At 42.8% G+C, this 17923-nt stretch overlaps 2 long non-coding RNA genes and 1 other non-coding gene across 6 annotated transcripts; 2 read left to right on the top strand and 1 right to left on the bottom strand.

Moving 5' to 3' along the window:
• Window positions 1-108: 108 nt before the first annotated feature.
• trnah-gug (transfer RNA histidin (anticodon GUG)) lies at window positions 109-180 on the bottom strand. Its single transcript has one exon. It is a non-coding gene; the product is annotated as a tRNA-His (tRNA).
• A 5157-nt stretch (window positions 181-5337) lies between these two features.
• Window positions 5338-9389, top strand: LOC125744571 (uncharacterized). 4 transcript variants are annotated; one of them, XR_007398444.1, is made up of 4 exons: window positions 5338-5447; window positions 6610-6782; window positions 6895-7059; window positions 7157-9389. It is a non-coding gene; the product is annotated as an uncharacterized LOC125744571 (long non-coding RNA). The 4 variants fall into 4 exon arrangements; XR_007398445.1 differs by lacking the exon at window positions 5338-5447 and adding an exon at window positions 5457-5702; XR_007398443.1 differs by lacking the exon at window positions 6610-6782 and having other exon boundaries at window positions 5400-5447.
• Window positions 9390-9969: 580 nt separating this feature from the next.
• LOC125744570 (uncharacterized) lies at window positions 9970-17287 on the top strand. Its single transcript, XR_007398441.1, has 2 exons — window positions 9970-10572; window positions 11815-17287. It is a non-coding gene; the product is annotated as an uncharacterized LOC125744570 (long non-coding RNA).
• Window positions 17288-17923: the final 636 nt, after the last annotated feature.

Here is a 17923-nt window from a genome sequence, read left to right as displayed (position 1 = left end):
TACTACGGTTTCAAGTAAATAAACAGCTAAATTGATTAAAAAAAGAGAGATTTAAAATTGTAAATTGAAACATGTGGTGACAAAAGTGATAGCTTATAAGACATCATCTGCCGTGACCCGGATTCGAACCGGGGTTGTTGCGGCCACAACGCAAAGTACTAACCACTATACGATCACGGCGAGCCACCCGTTATAAGAAATATCATCCGTGCGTGTTTCTGTGGAGCTTGCATCATCTGCAAGGTTTTTTTTTATGCAAGTCCTATAGTGTTCATAATTTATTATATTACTAATAATTTATTTTCCGGTGCAGAAAGAGAATCCCCCACAGAAATCAATTAGTGGGGGTGGTGAGTGGTTCAGGAGTCTGTCTTTTTGCCTGTGATAAAAATGAACCAGCACCCTCCTACCTAAAAGAACTCATCTCGCCCCGCACCGCACCACGCTCTCTCCGATCCTCCAGCACCGATCGACTGATACCACCATCTCTCACGGCGCAAGGAAGACGTGCATCTAGACTCTTCTCTATTTTGACACCCATTTGGTGGAATGATCTTCCCCTAGATGGCCGAAGAACTGAGCGATGGACTTTCTTCAAACAATGACTAAAAGCCTTCCTCTTTCGGAAGTACTTGGATTAGCACGTCCAGGATTATACTCTTGTTTTAAAAAAACATTACTTGCCAACAGATTTTTTAGAGTGATATTATTATTATTAGTCGGGTTCTATTGAACCAGTATCAGAATGTATTCATTGATGAGACCTCTAAGCACTGATGTAAGGGTGTCTGCTAAATGCCATAAATGTAAACGTAAAATGACTAACGGGATCCTCAAGGGCCAGTTCCAGTTCCTGCATGATCTCTGGGTCACTCCAACAAAGGTGTGTGACATCATCGTGGCAAGTGTTATATTCCATAACATAGCCACAGTAAAAGGAGAGAGATGTCCTTTAGTGTGCTTGTAAGATGATGACCCCCTCCCAAAAGGTTTGTGAAAGACATATTGTTAATATATGCAGATACCTTTTCCCCCCAAAGTGTTATTTTTCACACAGTATGTTGTTGTTTTGTATTTTTTTATTTAAAAAGTAAATAATTTAAGTAACAAATGTTTCAACGCATTGTCAGGTGACAAAGAAAATTGTGTATTTCATTCAGATCATACTGTTAATTTATGCTACAGTATTTCTGTTTCCAAATTAGTCATTTTCTACTGAAAGATGTTTCTCGTCCATTTGTAACTTCATGTGATCGAACTGGGGGTCACATTTATGAATCTGCTTTGCCAGATATAACTTGTACATCTCTGGTACCAGCATCTGAGCATGTTGAACTGTAACATGTAAAATCATATTGACATATTATGGAGTTCCATTCCCTTACAGTGTGATGCTGTTGTGTGGCGGTCATTACATCTTCCTGCACTGTGGGTGTGGACTGCTCTCTGTAGCAATCTCTTGATGAAAGATCAATATCTAAGATTTAGACTTTGACTCTCAGACTACACTGTAATTCAGTTCAATTCAATGTATTTTCATAAAATAGTGTTTCACAGCAGAAGTTGCCCCAATGTGCTTTACATGGGTGTGTTGTGATACATTATAACATCCTTAAGAGAGAACAATACATGAACGGGGTAAAAGAAAGAAAAAGAAATGAAAGAAATCCACATGACAATAGACGAGAGGAACCAGAAACTCCCAAGCAGGGAGAAAAAAAACCTCTGGGGGTCCAGGGTCAGCAGGTTGCCCAACACCCCAGGGCATGCTAACATTACTGAAATAAAGTTTATACCTCGCTTTTAGCAAACAAGCCCACTCTGTGATCAAGGTCAAAGCTGAAGGTGTGTTACATGTTAAGTGGAAGGTAAGCTAAACTGAAACAATAATCGAGATTTAAAGACAGAGACCGATTTGGCATCCCTAACAAAGACTGACGAACCGTTCCGCAAAACTGGGGCCCTGTAGCAGAATGCTGAGATGGAAGAAGTAATACATTTTCCAACATAACAAATTCACAATGAGAGGAGGCCATTCGGCCCATCAAGCTTGCTTTGGGAGAACTCAACTAATAGCTTTATAGGAACCCAAGGGTTTCAGCTTGCACTACACTAACAGGAAGACCATTCTGTCAGGGTCGGTGTCCTCTGATCCCTCCTTCTGTGCTCTTTCCCCTTTGGCAGCAGCAGGCACTGCTGGCCATCCTGCCTTTCCCCATCTCTGTCCTTCATGCTTGTGTGTTTTCTCTGTTCACCAGGCCACCACATAGCTCAATCGGTCGAGCACGTGGCTCAGACTATCATCCCCAGCTGCGCAGAGTAGTATTTTCTTTGTCTTTGCTTCATGTTCCTGATTTTTGTCTTCCCTGTTTGTGCATCGGTTAACCGTACTGCTTGTACTTGTTCCTAGTTTTTTCTTAGTGTAGTCAGCCCTCTTACGTTCCATAGTTTCTTGTCCCATGTATTCTTCATTTATTTCACCTGTTGCTTGTTGTCCCATGCCTTGTTGATTGAATGTTTTTGATGATTCACACCTGCCCTTTGTTAGTTCTCATTACCTGTGTATTTAAATGCCTGCCTTTGTTCACTTCCCCAGTCAGTTAGTGTGTGTTATGATACCGTGTGTTGGAAGTTCTGTCCCCTCGCCTGGTCTGTCTTTTTGTTAATGTGATTCTGTTTAATAAACCCCTTTTGTCTTGGAGTTGTAAGTGAATCGTTACCATTCTTTCCCATCTGAGCCATGCTGTGTTGTAACAGAATGTTTGACTCAACACGACGATCCCTAGGCCCAAAGATAATGATGGCAAAATGAAGCTTTCTGAGGTACTGAAGCTTTTTCCAAGTGTGAAAAATCATTCAGTGCTCGATGCTTTTCTAAATAGTGACACCAGGTGGTCAAATAAGTAAATAGCAGTTCATTTTGACTGAGTGTAGTACATCAGAATATACACAAGTAGGCAAAATATAAGTGGTCTGTAGCGCAAAGGGTTTACGGAAGTCAGGGGCCCTCCTGGATGTATCATTTTCAGTGCATGTACTGTATATAGAGCAGACAGGTGTAGGAGTCATAAGTCATAAACATCCTATTTTATTTTCTTTTACAAGCACAAACATAATATCTGAACTTTGTGTCCATTTTCAAAGTATTAATGGTTCACGTTATATTTCACATTGAGAAAAATCGAATTCCAGCAATTGAACCAGCATAACGTTGTGTTCTTATGCATTACCCATTGGCAAATAGTAATTATACATATCATCGCATAAGGGCAGTTGTGGGCACAGGCATCAGCCAGGGTGGCCACGATGGAGGCGTTGGTATCAAAGAGGTCATCCCGTGTCATCCCGGGCTTCCTGGGCACTCTAGCAGGAATGAGGACAGCTTCACTCCCCTTCAGAGCTTGCGGGAGTTGCTTTGGGCTGGCGTAGCCGGTGGCCTGGGCCCTGGTCTCAATGTGACAGTCGTCTGGAACTACTCTGAGGGTGTGGACAACATCATAAAGTGAGAGATGGCTGACCAGTGGACTCTTCTTCAGGAGCAGTGAGAGGGGCTAGCTGATGCCCCCGGATGCACCCAACACTGCCACCTTTGTATTGCGAGCAACTTATATACTATGTAAAACGATAACTAGGCATGAAACATCTCCTTGGAGATGGACTGGAACTGAATGGAAGACCGTCACTTTGTGGACGAAAATTTATTTCGGGAGTGAAAGAAATGCATTTTGTACACGTGGCTTTTCTGAACATATAGGCTATTTCCATAGGGTAGCCACAAATGCTACAGTAAACACTGGTTCACTGCTTAAGACTAATGTACCCTGCAGTTTTAATATCAAGTAATAATAATAATAATAATATACAAATAATTGTAATTAAATAATTAATCAAAGACCAAATTAATATCCGTCGCTTAGCTCATATTATAAATAACCTGATATTGCCCTGTGTACGTTGGGCCGAAATTTCTTCCCAGTCCGAGCCCGTGTGCCGTTACAAGTACCTGACGCTAGAATTGAACTCCTAATATATCGGATAACCTGGAACATACAGGTATGTTTTAATTATCATTCCTGTTGGAAGATCGTTTAGGCTATATTTGTGAGCATTCAGATTAATCATTTTCACAGATGAGTAAAAATTAAAATGAAGTGCAACTTACCAGATGGTGTCGGAAAAAAGCGGTGGTTTGGCGCCGTCCTGGTGTAGCCGATTTCGCTCTGCGTTGTGTAGTTTTAGTTGTGCACCAATGACGGGACGACACCAACATATAACTCAAACTGGTGTATTTCTGCACAGAAAACAAATAATACAGACACAGGTCTTGTATCCCTCCTTTCTGTACCTCTCCCCGTCATGGCACGTTTCAAAAAGAGAAGTTATATTACATACCTGCACAGAAAACAAATAATACAGACACAGGTCTTGTATCCTTCCTTTCTGTACCTATGTAACAATATATCTCACATTAGTGGGAACCCAAACACCCGGTCACATACACATAGTTAATTAACTTTTGAAGATGGAATATCGCGCGCAGACCATACACACCTATCCTCGTCATGGCACGTTTCCAAAAGACTCCTGAAACAGGAGTTCCACTCCACTAAGCCAGGGACGCGGACTATCCCATAACAGACGGAGGGGGATTTTTACAAAAACTTCCAAAAATAATTTATAATAAACATTAATTAAGCCACAAAAGAAAACACGTACATCTTCCACTTAGCCAAAATAACAACAAAGCATGTTCTTATGCAAGAACAAATAACCAAACAGGTAAATAGATAACCAAAATCCCCCCCCCCTACTGTAATCCCCGATAATCCACTCTACAGGCCAGTTAAGTGTGATGTGATCCACAAAGACAGAATCCCATAATTAATCATAGAAAATAATAATGAAATACAAGTCTCAAAGTATATTTTAAACAGTTTTTCAAAACAAATCTAGTGTAACCAAAACACCCTGGTACACTGGCTTCATATCACTGATGACAGCCGGCCTGCAGGGCTGTAGCGCAGGTAGCGGACCAGTGACTTTTTAACAAAATCGTACTGGCAAAATTGTTCAGAATCGCCGAAATTGCGCGGTAGGTGGCACTTGATTGTTTAAGGGCGGTAAGCGAAAACCGACTCGCTGGTGCTAGCCGAGCCCCTGTAGCTAATCCTTGGCGGGATCCCAGAGCGCCTCGTGGTGCGCCTAACCCGTCCGGCTACTGACGCCGGTTTTGTCACTAAAGATTAGGACCGGAGATGTGCAATGGATCTTAACATAAAAATTATGTGTAAATGTAAACAGTGTGATTTGGTTTTTATATTTCATATTTTAAACTTATAAACATCCGTTAATTTTTATACTGGATGTTTGTGTGTATGTCCCTTTAAGGAAGTACCAACTGCTGATGCCTTCTGGGCACCTCAGTTTGCCACGTGGACAGCGAGACGGTACGTAGTATTTCGGCGGTCGCGTACAAGAAGTGTATTTTCAGTTATAACGTATAAAATTACGTAGCTTTACTTTTTTACGTTTGTGAATAACTATTCCTGTGTCGTTTCATGTCGTTTTTATTCAAATGCATTTTAATGGATAGGTGACGGGTGGCCTGTACTACGAAGCGGGGTTACTGGCTTATCGGGGTAACCTTGCGAGTAACTTGATGACGTGTGGTGTAATTTAGCGATTAACCCATACTACGAAAGGTGGGTAGGTTTTACTCGATGCGTGCTGCTATGGCAATATACGCTTAGTCTCAAACCTGCTCCGAGCAATTTTTGACCTTGGTTAAGTAGAGGTTTCTGCGTAAGCCAGCCCTATACGTGCACCACGCCTCCAACTACAATTTCTCCGAAGATAAAACGGGGGTATATGGATGATCCGTACGACTTTAGCGCGCTAATCGTGAGGGACTCAATATGTATGAAATATGTATAATATGCATGCAATATATTAATTAATAACTTAGAGAGAATGCTATATAGAGAAAGTTGAAAACCCAAAGGGTGTGCATTGTTCCCCGTTGTCCACTGATCAAAGCACACTTCTCTAGATGTGCCTGTCTTGTCTAGTTTTAAAGTTATTAAACCATTCATGTATTGTTCCATTGCACATTATACGGATACATTCGAACATTCTAAAATTAATTAAAATTCGTACGTAAAGCAATCTGGGAAACGGGGTATCCAACAGTCGCCATGAGCTAATGCTAAACCTCCATGTCAATGTCATTACAGCTGAAATTCTATTATATTCGCTATTAACACGATTTGGCACAGATCACGAAATCGCAAAAATAATCGGTGTGCATCGTTGTCTGTGTACTGGATATCACAATTCTGTCATGACAAACGCCCCATCTTACTTCCTGTAGAATTTATTAAAAACAGAAAACTGAATATCGAACATTATCTCGAGACAGGTGTTTTGAATCATGAAGACCGTTAGGAGATAAAGCGGCAGCGAAAGCTAATTTTAATAAAAATTATTGATCATCCCTTGATAGCCCAATTTAAAGACACCCCCTATAAGTAAAATGTTACGTTAATATACATGTTTAACCGAATTAATAGCAGGAATTACATCTTTGTTGCTGTTTTTCCTCTGCCACAGTGGTTTGCCATCTACTTTAGCCGTGTGCTTGTCCACATCTACTGAACTCCAAGGGGGATCAAAGAATCACTGATGACCTGAGTGAAATGAGGTTTTTTGTCTCAGGACTTTTTGTCTACCACAGGATGACATACATAGAACGTCTCAAACAACCTCAACCGGCTACACCAAAAGTTAGCTAATCGTCATGATTCATTTCCCCTACAGTCTCTTCTAAATACGTCATCAGGTGTTGTGTTAGTTGTATGAATAAATGTCATATTAATCTTGCATTTTACATACCAGATGTACCCAGTGACCAGCCAGACTGCCCAGGAGTGTTTGAAACAACCAGCAAGAGCATGACACACTGAAAAGTCTTTGTTCGCCGATTATCTCACTCATTCTACTGTGATAGCTCAAAATGTGGTGGCGGCAAGTAAGCTGCTGAGCAAGCTGGCAGGTAAATCGGTAAGCATGTTTTATGTTTGTCAGAAGACTTAGAAAAATCAACACAAAATCAAATCCCTCACCACTGAATACTAACCTTAGACTGTTTTTCTTTCAGTGCACAGTCTACGGAAGAGGGAACCAGTCGTGCTGCCTGTAGCACTGCACGGGACGCTGCCTTTGGATCAAATCAACAGTTGGATGTCCAGTCAGTATTTGACAGATTTCTTCAGACCCACCTGGTGACCCTGGATGTGGACATGCCAGGCAAGAGTGCCCGTTCACAGACATCAGGCCAGTTTCAGTGACAGCTATACGAGTTTGGTTGAAGGCCCAGATGAAACTCTATGTGTAGCGTGTCCTCTGTGAGAATTGTTATTTAGACGTCGACCGATATGGGTTTTTCAATACCTGATGCCGAAATTTAGGAGTCAGGGTCAGGTGATGCCCGGTATATGCTGCTGATTTTTTATGCCCGATAATTGGACGTTTTCCCCCTCTATCTGCATCGTAATATATCACGCTAATAATAACAAACCATACAAAAAAAGTCTCAACTTAGCATTTATTGAATACTAAAACAATAATAAAAATAGCAGGATCAGAATCTTTAAGTACACAATATAGCGGCAAACTCCTCGTTTTTGAGGAAAGGAACATTTGTAAACTACAAAAAAAGGAATGTGTATGTTATCCTCAGTTTTATTCCCACTTCCAGTCCCTGAGTCTTCCTTGCCCCACCCATCCCTCACAGCCATCAGATAGCAAATACTAAAGCAAAAGAATTGCAAGGTTAGCATTTTTATTATAGTGCCTTCACCTCTAATTCATTCTACAATTCCAGTATTCCATGCACATTAAAACAATTACACTCTTAATACATTTTGAAAAAAAAAACACTAGTATTTAAGTGCATCATGGTATGATGAGTAGTGTACAAGGCCCAAAACCTTTCACTAACATGTTGTTTATGTTGTTAGCAAACAGATATCTTACAAGCTAAATTCGCAATTAGAACCTAGCGATCGCATAAAATAAAATACCTTTGGCGTATTACACAGCCTTGTATGCAAGGACAACGTAAACCCTTAGTGATTGTGACGTTGTCGACTGATAAGCCAGTATAAAGCATAGATATGATTAATGAGGAAACTAACTGCGCATAGTCGTGCACTTTTCATAGAGACGTCTGACATATTGTTACGATCTCCGCTCTCAAATGCAAACAAGTTGCACAGAAAGACCATCGTCAGCATCAGCTCAAGTGAATGGTAACCACGCTTTTGAACAAACCGTTTTCTCTGCCATGCATTGTTTTTATCAGCTCTGTGTCTCCTAGGACGGTGCTGTCTGTGATCGGGGCAGAGTAACACAACTCTCACACATGCTGCAGTGTTTCAGAGCTGCCTGCTCCACCCCACACACACAGAGTGAAACTGTCCGACACAAGAAAAAAAACAGAATTGATAACATCGGGCTGATATGGTAATAGCTAAAATTTTAACAAAATGATTTTTAACGATTAAAAAACGTCTGTGAGCCCACCAACAAGCGCACCAAACTAACTCTGTCAGAATCAATGATCCTTAACGAGGGCTCAGTGTCATTACGCCAGTTCCCGACAGCATAATTCGCGTTCTCTTTTAAAGCAACATTTCATAGCAAACCAGTTAAATAGGTCTTTGAAAGATTAGAATTTAAGCCTTACCATTTATTCCCAGCACTCTTCCAAAACTTCTGGCTGGGGTCCTGCACAAGGCAGCATGGGTCATGTGTTCTACAGCGACAGTAACACTGGGCTGCCCGCAGACGTGCCTGTCTGTAAATCGGTGTACTACACTCGGATATGGCAGATGCCGATACATTAAAAAAAATGCCAAATATCGGTCAACCTGTATTGTTATTAACACTAATTAATGTCATATTTACTGAGAAACAATCTGTACATGATTAACATAATCTGTTTAACTGACATAATTTAATTTGTTCTTGATAGCACACTTTGAAAGACAGGAACCCTTTGGATGATCATCTCAGAGTGACATTTTCTGCAGCAAGGATTAACTGTACGCTTGCTTGAACTTCAATTCAGTTTGGTTCTTTAATCAAAAAGTTTTTGTCGGTCTCGACCTGGAGCCGTGGTAGAGACTGTCAGTGTCGTTGCTAAGATAGAATCTGCATACTTTCTATTTTGTTTTAATCCTACCAGCAAACCAATAGTCAGAATGTTTTCCCGCGTCGCAAGATCAGCTGCAAGCATCGCTCATAGCTTGCGCACCTTTTCCCAGAACCATGCCAAGGTAGCAGGTGCGTCCGGGGGCATCGGCCAGCCCCTGAAGAAGAGTCCCCTGGTTAGCCAGCTCTCTCTTTATGATATTGTCCACGTCCCCTTGGTGTTGCTGCTGACCTAAGCCACATCGAGACCAGGGTCCAGGTCACTGACTATGTCGGCCCATTGGATCCGAGCAACTGGATGCAGCTCTGACGAGGTGAACAGTATTGGGCCACGTACTGTGTTATGTGCAAAACTATCAGATGTATTTCTTCCGTGATCAGACTCATCACCATTCCTTTCCACTCAGAATGTGGAAATAGCCAACGGATAATATGAACGCCCACAAAGGTAGCAGCAGATTCTTCTGCTTTCTTCTGTTCATCTGCTTAATAAGCGTGAGAACCGCATAGTAACCTGTAGGTACAAAAGCTAGTTTAATGATGCTAACATAGCCTGTTCAGCTTCACTCCCCTTCAGAGCTTGCAGGAGTTGCTCTGGGCCGACGTAGCCAGTGATCTGGGCCCTGGTCTCGATGTGGCTACTGCTACTTCCACAACAAACAATTCAGAAAACTCCGGAAAAAAATAAGTATGCATGTACTGTATATGTGACCCATCACCACGAAATGAGTCTTAAGTCGCACTTGTAGAAAAACACCCATAAGACTCATTTCATGGTGATTGGTCACATATAGAGTAGACAGACGTAGCAGTCATAAGTTATAAACATCCTGTTTTATTTTCTTTTACAAGTACAGACATCTGAACTTTCAGTGTCCATTTTCAAAGTATTAATGGTTCACCTTATATTTCACATTCAGAAAAATTCTTACGCATTACTCTTTGGCAAATAGTAACACCAGCACAGAGGATGTTCATAGCTTTGAACCCATGACAAAACGGAAGTCTAAAGATGAGTGTGTAACATCTCCAACTTGAACAAAAATGTTTGTGTTTTTTTGGTACATTTTAAATGTTATCAGTAACTGTTAAAACAGTTTAAAAACATCCAAAGCCAGGGGAATTCTTAATGCCAAATTCCTTCAATTGATTCTCTCTCCTTCTCTTTTAAAATTGTAAAAATGATTCCGTTGCACTCTTTACTGTTCTCCCCCTTGACGCAAAGTCCTCCCCTTTCCTGATGGAGGCCTTCAGCTCATCCAACGCTTCCACCACCAGTTTGTTCTCCAAGGCGGAGAGCTTGCCAAGGCCCAGGTTCCTCTTCACTCCGTGTCTGCCGAGGAGGAGAGGGGTGGAGAAGTATGTGCATTCGCCTTCCTTGGACTTGATGAACGCACACTCGATGACCCCTTCTTTGCCATTCATGGCATCTAGCAGAGACACGGCGAACCTAGCCCCTGCGTATGCCATAGAGAGGGTTGCAGAGCCTGCCCAGCCTTTGCCTTCACCACCTCAGTGCCTGCGTCTTGGATACGCCTCGTGAGGTTAGCCAGGGCATCCGCACTGAACTCCACTTTGGGAGTACACTGAGACAAGACAGGAATTATCGTCATGGCCACCAGCTACGGGAACATTGACGTGAGCAGGATTCAGTCCCGTGAGTTCGGCCACGAAGGTGTTAGCCCTGAGGATGTCTAGAGTCGTCACACCAAAGACCCGCTTAGGGTTGTAAACTCCATGCTTCTTAAGAATCTCTGAAGCTATGGGAACAGTGGAGTTTACTGGGTTGGTAATTATACATATCATCGCTTCAGGGCAGTTGCGGGCACAGGCATCAGCCAGGGTGGCCACGATGGAGGCGTTGGTCTCAAAGAGGTCATCCCGTGTCATCCCGTGTCATCCCAGGCTTCCTGGGCACTCCAGCAGGAGTGAGGACAGCTTCACTCCCCTTCAGAGCTTGCGGGAGTTGCTCTGGGCCGACGTAGCCAGTGATCTGGGCCCTGGTCTCGATGTGGCTACTGCTACTTCCACAACAAACAATTCAGAAAACTCCGGAAAAAATAAGTATGCATGTACTGTATATGTGACCCATCACCACGAAATGAGTCTTAAGTCGCACTTGTAGAAGTACACCCATAAGACTCATTTCATGGTGATTGGTCACATATAGAGTAGACAGACGTAGCAGTCATAAGTTATAAACATCCTGTTTTATTTTCTTTTACAAGTACAGACATCTGAACTTTCAGTGTCCATTTTCAAAGTATTAATGGTTCACCTTATATTTCACAATCAGAAAAATTCTTACGCATTACTCTTTGGCAAATAGTAACACCAGCACAGAGGATGTTCATAGCTTTGAACCCATGACAAAACGGAAGTCTAAAGATGAGTGTGTAACATCTCCAACTTGAACAAAAATGTTTGTGTTTTTTTGGTACATTTTAAATGTTATCAGTAACTGTTAAAACAGTTTAAAAACATCCAAAGCCAGGGGAATTCTTAATGCCAAATTCCTTCAATTGATTCTCTCTCCTTCTCTTTTAAAATTGTAAAAATGATTCCGTTGCACTCTTTACTGTTCTCCCCCTTGACGCAAAGTCCTCCCCTTTCCTGATGGAGGCCTTCAGCTCATCCAACGCTTCCACCACCAGTTTGTTCTCCAAGGCGGAGAGCTTGCCAAGGCCCAGGTTCCTCTTCACTCCGTGTCTGCCGAGGAGGAGAGGGGTGGAGAAGTATGTGCATTCGCCTTCCTTGGACTTGATGAACGCACACTCGATGACCCCTTCTTTGCCATTCATGGCATCTAGCAGAGACACGGCGAACCTAGCCCCTGCGTATGCCATAGAGAGGGTTGCAGAGCCTGCCCAGCCTTTGCCTTCACCACCTCAGTGCCTGCGTCTTGGATACGCCTCGTGAGGTTAGCCAGGGCATCCGCACTGAACTCCACTTTGGGAGTACACTGAGACAAGACAGGAATTATCGTCATGGCCACCAGCTACGGGAACATTGACGTGAGCAGGATTCAGTCCCGTGAGTTCGGCCACGAAGGTGTTAGCCCTGAGGATGTCTAGAGTCGTCACACCAAAGACCCGCTTAGGGTTGTAAACTCCATGCTTCTTAAGAATCTCTGAAGCTATGGGAACAGTGGAGTTTACTGGGTTGGTAATTATACATATCATCGCTTCAGGGCAGTTGCGGGCACAGGCATCAGCCAGGGTGGCCACGATGGAGGCGTTGGTCTCAAAGAGGTCATCCCGTGTCATCCCGTGTCATCCCAGGCTTCCTGGGCACTCCAGCAGGAGTGAGGACAGCTTCACTCCCCTTCAGAGCTTGCGGGAGTTGCTCTGGGCCGACGTAGCCAGTGATCTGGGCCCTGGTCTCGATGTGGCTACTGCTACTTCCACAACAAACAATTCAGAAAACTCCGGAAAAAATAAGTATGCATGTACTGTATATGTGACCCATCACCACGAAATGAGTCTTAAGTCGCACTTGTAGAAGTACACCCATAAGACTCATTTCATGGTGATTGGTCACATATAGAGTAGACAGACGTAGCAGTCATAAGTTATAAACATCCTGTTTTATTTTCTTTTACAAGTACAGACATCTGAACTTTCAGTGTCCATTTTCAAAGTATTAATGGTTCACCTTATATTTCACAATCAGAAAAATTCTTACGCATTACTCTTTGGCAAATAGTAACACCAGCACAGAGGATGTTCATAGCTTTGAACCCATGACAAAACGGAAGTCTAAAGATGAGTGTGTAACATCTCCAACTTGAACAAAAATGTTTGGGTTTTTTTGGTACATTTTAAATGTTATCAGTAACTGTTAAAACAGTTTAAAAACATCCAAAGCCAGGGGAATTCTTAATGCCAAATTCCTTCAATTGATTCTCTCTCCTTCTCTTTTAAAATTGTAAAAATGATTCCGTTGCACTCTTTACTGTTCTCCCCCTTGACGCAAAGTCCTCCCCTTTCCTGATGGAGGCCTTCAGCTCATCCAACGCTTCCACCACCAGTTTGTTCTCCAAGGCGGAGAGCTTGCCAAGGCCCAGGTTCCTCTTCACTCCGTGTCTGCCGAGGAGGAGAGGGGTGGAGAAGTATGTGCATTCGCCTTCCTTGGACTTGATGAACGCACACTCGATGACCCCTTCTTTGCCATTCATGGCATCTAGCAGAGACACGGCGAACCTAGCCCCTGCGTATGCCATAGAGAGGGTTGCAGAGCCTGCCCAGCCTTTGCCTTCACCACCTCAGTGCCTGCGTCTTGGATACGCCTCGTGAGGTTAGCCAGGGCATCCGCACTGAACTCCACTTTGGGAGTACACTGAGACAAGACAGGAATTATCGTCATGGCCACCAGCTACGGGAACATTGACGTGAGCAGGATTCAGTCCCGTGAGTTCGGCCACGAAGGTGTTAGCCCTGAGGATGTCTAGAGTCGTCACACCAAAGACCCGCTTAGGGTTGTAAACTCCATGCTTCTTAAGAATCTCTGAAGCTATGGGAACAGTGGAGTTTACTGGGTTGGTAATTATACATATCATCGCTTCAGGGCAGTTGCGGGCACAGGCATCAGCCAGGGTGGCCACGATGGAGGCGTTGGTCTCAAAGAGGTCATCCCGTGTCATCCCAGGCTTCCTGGGCACTCCAGCAGGAGTGAGGACAGCTTCACTCCCCTTCAGAGCTTGCGGGAGTTGCTCTGGGCCGACGTAGCCAGTGATCTGGGCCCTGGTCTCGATGTGGCTACTGCTACTTCCACAACAAACAATTCAGAAAACTCCGGAAAAAATAAGTATGCATGTACTGTATATGTGACCCATCACCACGAAATGAGTCTTAAGTCGCACTTGTAGAAGTACACCCATAAGACTCATTTCATGGTGATTGGTCACATATAGAGTAGACAGACGTAGCAGTCATAAGTTATAAACATCCTGTTTTATTTTCTTTTACAAGTACAGACATCTGAACTTTCAGTGTCCATTTTCAAAGTATTAATGGTTCACCTTATATTTCACAATCAGAAAAATTCTTACGCATTACTCTTTGGCAAATAGTAACACCAGCACAGAGGATGTTCATAGCTTTGAACCCATGACAAAACGGAAGTCTAAAGATGAGTGTGTAACATCTCCAACTTGAACAAAAATGTTTGGGTGTTTTTGGTACATTTTAAATGTTATCAGTAACTGTTAAAACAGTTTAAAAACATCCAAAGCCAGGGGAATTCTTAATGCCAAATTCCTTCAATTGATTCTCTCTCCTTCTCTTTTAAAATTGTAAAAATGATTCCGTTGCACTCTTTACTGTTCTCCCCCTTGACGCAAAGTCCTCCCCTTTCCTGATGGAGGCCTTCAGCTCATCCAACGCTTCCACCACCAGTTTGTTCTCCAAGGCGGAGAGCTTGCCAAGGCCCAGGTTCCTCTTCACTCCGTGTCTGCCGAGGAGGAGAGGGGTGGAGAAGTATGTGCATTCGCCTTCCTTGGACTTGATGAACGCACACTCGATGACCCCTTCTTTGCCATTCATGGCATCTAGCAGAGACACGGCGAACCTAGCCCCTGCGTATGCCATAGAGAGGGTTGCAGAGCCTGCCCAGCCTTTGCCTTCACCACCTCAGTGCCTGCGTCTTGGATACGCCTCGTGAGGTTAGCCAGGGCATCCGCACTGAACTCCACTTTGGGAGTACACTGAGACAAGACAGGAATTATCGTCTTGCCCGCATGGCCACCAGCTACGGGAACATTGACGTGAGCAGGATTCAGTCCCGTGAGTTAGGCCACGAAGGTGTTAGCCCTGACGATGTCTAGAGTCGTCACACCAAAGACCCGCTTAGGGTTGTAAACTCCATGCTTCTTAAGAATCTCTGAAGCTATGGGAACAGTGGAGTTTACTGGGTTGGTGATTATACATATCATCGCTTCAGGGCAGTTGCGGGCACAGGCATCAGCCAGGGTGGCCACGATGGAGGCGTTGGTATCAAAGAGGTCATACCGTGCCAGTGACCTGGGTCCTGGTCTCGATGTGGCTGAGGTTTGCAGCTACTCCGAGGGTGTGGACAACATCCCTAGGCCCAAAGATAATGATGGCAAAATTAAGCTTTCTGAGGTACTGAAGCTTTTTCCAAGTGTGAAAAATCATTCAGTGCTCGATGCTTTTCTAAATAGTGACACCAGGTGGTCAAATAAGTAAATAGCAGTTCATTTTGACTGAGTGTAGTACATCAGAATATACACAAGTAGGCAAAATATAAGTGGTCTGTAGCGCAAAGGGGTTACGGAAGTCAGGGGCCCTCCTGGATGTATCATTTTCAGTGCATGTACTGTATATAGAGCAGACAGGTGTAGGAGTCATAAGTCATAAACATCCTATTTTATTTTCTTTTACAAGCACAAACATAATATCTGAACTTTGTGTCCATTTTCAAAGTATTAATGGTTCACGTTATATTTCACATTGAGAAAAATCGAATTCCAGCAATTGAACCAGCATAACGTTGTGTTCTTATGCATTACCCATTGGCAAATAGTAATTATACATATTATCGCATAAGGGCAGTTGTGGGCACAGGCATCAGCCAGGGTGGCCACGATGGAGGCGTTGGTATCAAAGAGGTCATCCCGTGTCATCCCGGGCTTCCTGGGCACTCCAGTAGGAATGAGGACAGCTTCACTCCCCTTCAGAGCTTGCGGGAGTTGCTTTGGGCCGGCGTAGCCAGTGGCCTGGGCCCTGGTCTCAATGTGGCAGTCATTTGGAACTACTCTGAGGGTGTGGACAACATCATAAAGTGAGAGCTGGCTGACCAGTGGACTCTTCTTCAGGAGCAGTGACAGGGGCTGGCTGATGCCCCCAAACGCACCCAACACTGCCACCTTTGTTTTGCTCCCGGCATTGTATTGCAATGCTCGCAGCTGATCTGGCGATGCGAGAGAACATTCTGATGCGAGAGAGTACTGCTTTGCTGGTAATCTGAAAACAAAATGAGAATTCTGTAGACTTTCCCTTAGCAACAGTGAGATTTATTCCCTGGGTTTTAGAGCTTATACACGTAAGTAACTACGTAAATACGCAAACTAGGGATGCAACATCTCCTTCGAAATGGACTGGGACTGGAACTGAATGGAAGAACATCACTTTGTGGATGAAATGTGTTTCGGGAGTGAAAGAAATGCATTTTGTGTATGTTGCAGGTGCATGCCTGTGTAGTACCTTCTAATCCCTACACAGTAGGTATACTAACTGAGTAACAAACTGTTAAAAACACAGCTAAATTGTTTACATTTGCAGAGTAATGGTCTTTAGGTCTCCGCTATCCAGATAACATTTGTTCTTTTGTCATACACATCTTCAGTGCTATCGTCACTATTTCAAATTGAGATGGGCATGGTGATTAATCTTCAAAAGTTCAAGAAAATAAAATTGTCAGTAGTTCTAGGTAAGTCATAACTGTTTATTGTATTCTGAATCAGTTCTGCTTCATGTAGACAATTGCCAAATATAGTATATGATTGAGTTGATCTGTTTTTGCTAATATACATCCACTTTTTCAATGGGGAAGTAACTTTAACACTGTTTTGATCCAACTTGCATTCAGGCTATGGCGTTGAGATGGCCTTGGTTAGCATATAGCAATGCTCATTATACTATATTCTTAAAGCACATTATTGCATCTGTGCTGGCCTTTGATCTGATCTAGTTTATACTATGTATGCAATACCAGTCAAATGTTTTAGCACACCACAGGTGTTCACTTTTCTATCTATTTCATAAATTGCTGATTTTTTATTATTGTTAAGCACTGGAAAATTGAGTGAACTATAAATGAAAATTTACGTCAAAACAAGTTTCCTTTATAACATAGAAAGAGTATGTAACGGTGCATATCTGACATCCTGTTAACTGGTTGTGTGATGATTCCATAGTCAAATTGTTTTGCTAATAAAGGTACTCAAATGGTGAACGTACTGTAAATTTGTTTGTTAGCAAAGAATATTGAGTGTATTTTTGGTAGATGTTAAGTGACTAACATGCAAATATAGAAAGTCTCAGTGTGTGCAGAAGCTTTTGACTGAGAGTGTATTTCATTCCATTGTACATTATTTAATTCATGTGCTTCCAATCAGTCATTGTATAGGAGCAGGCATTTATGACATGCATTTGTACTTATGCTGCACTGCCAATGCTGCCCCCAACAGGGGTATTGTCCCTGAGCTGACCCTCACAAGCACTATATGGTGCCTCTGTCTTGTGTTTTCACTACATTTGGGTGGGCTTGATTTGCACACATCTAACCACTGCACCACTCATGTACAACATTTACATACTGTAATTATATAGCAATGCAATTATATAGATAAGCAACAATGTAGTAATCTGGAATTTTTGGAAGCAGGGGTATTGGAAATGATGGGACAGGGGGGACCCCCTCTCCCTTCTCTGAAAATTAATTATGAATCTGAGCTTTAGTGAAGCTATTAAGTGTTTTATGAAGACAAAACACATCTAATGTATCCTGTTTTATATACAAACCGGATTCCAAAAAAGTTGGGACACTAAACAAATTGTGAATAAAAACTGAATGCAATGATGTGGAGATGGCAAATGTCAATATCTTATTTGTAATAGAACGTAGATGACAGATCAAAAGTTTAATCCGAGTAAATGTATCATTTCAAAGGAAAAATATGTTGATTCAA

The sequence above is a fragment of the Brienomyrus brachyistius genome, chromosome 6 (assembly GCF_023856365.1).
Source record: "Brienomyrus brachyistius isolate T26 chromosome 6, BBRACH_0.4, whole genome shotgun sequence".
Lineage (NCBI taxonomy): Eukaryota > Metazoa > Chordata > Actinopteri > Osteoglossiformes > Mormyridae > Brienomyrus > Brienomyrus brachyistius.
This window is presented reverse-complemented; position numbering and strand designations above follow the sequence as displayed.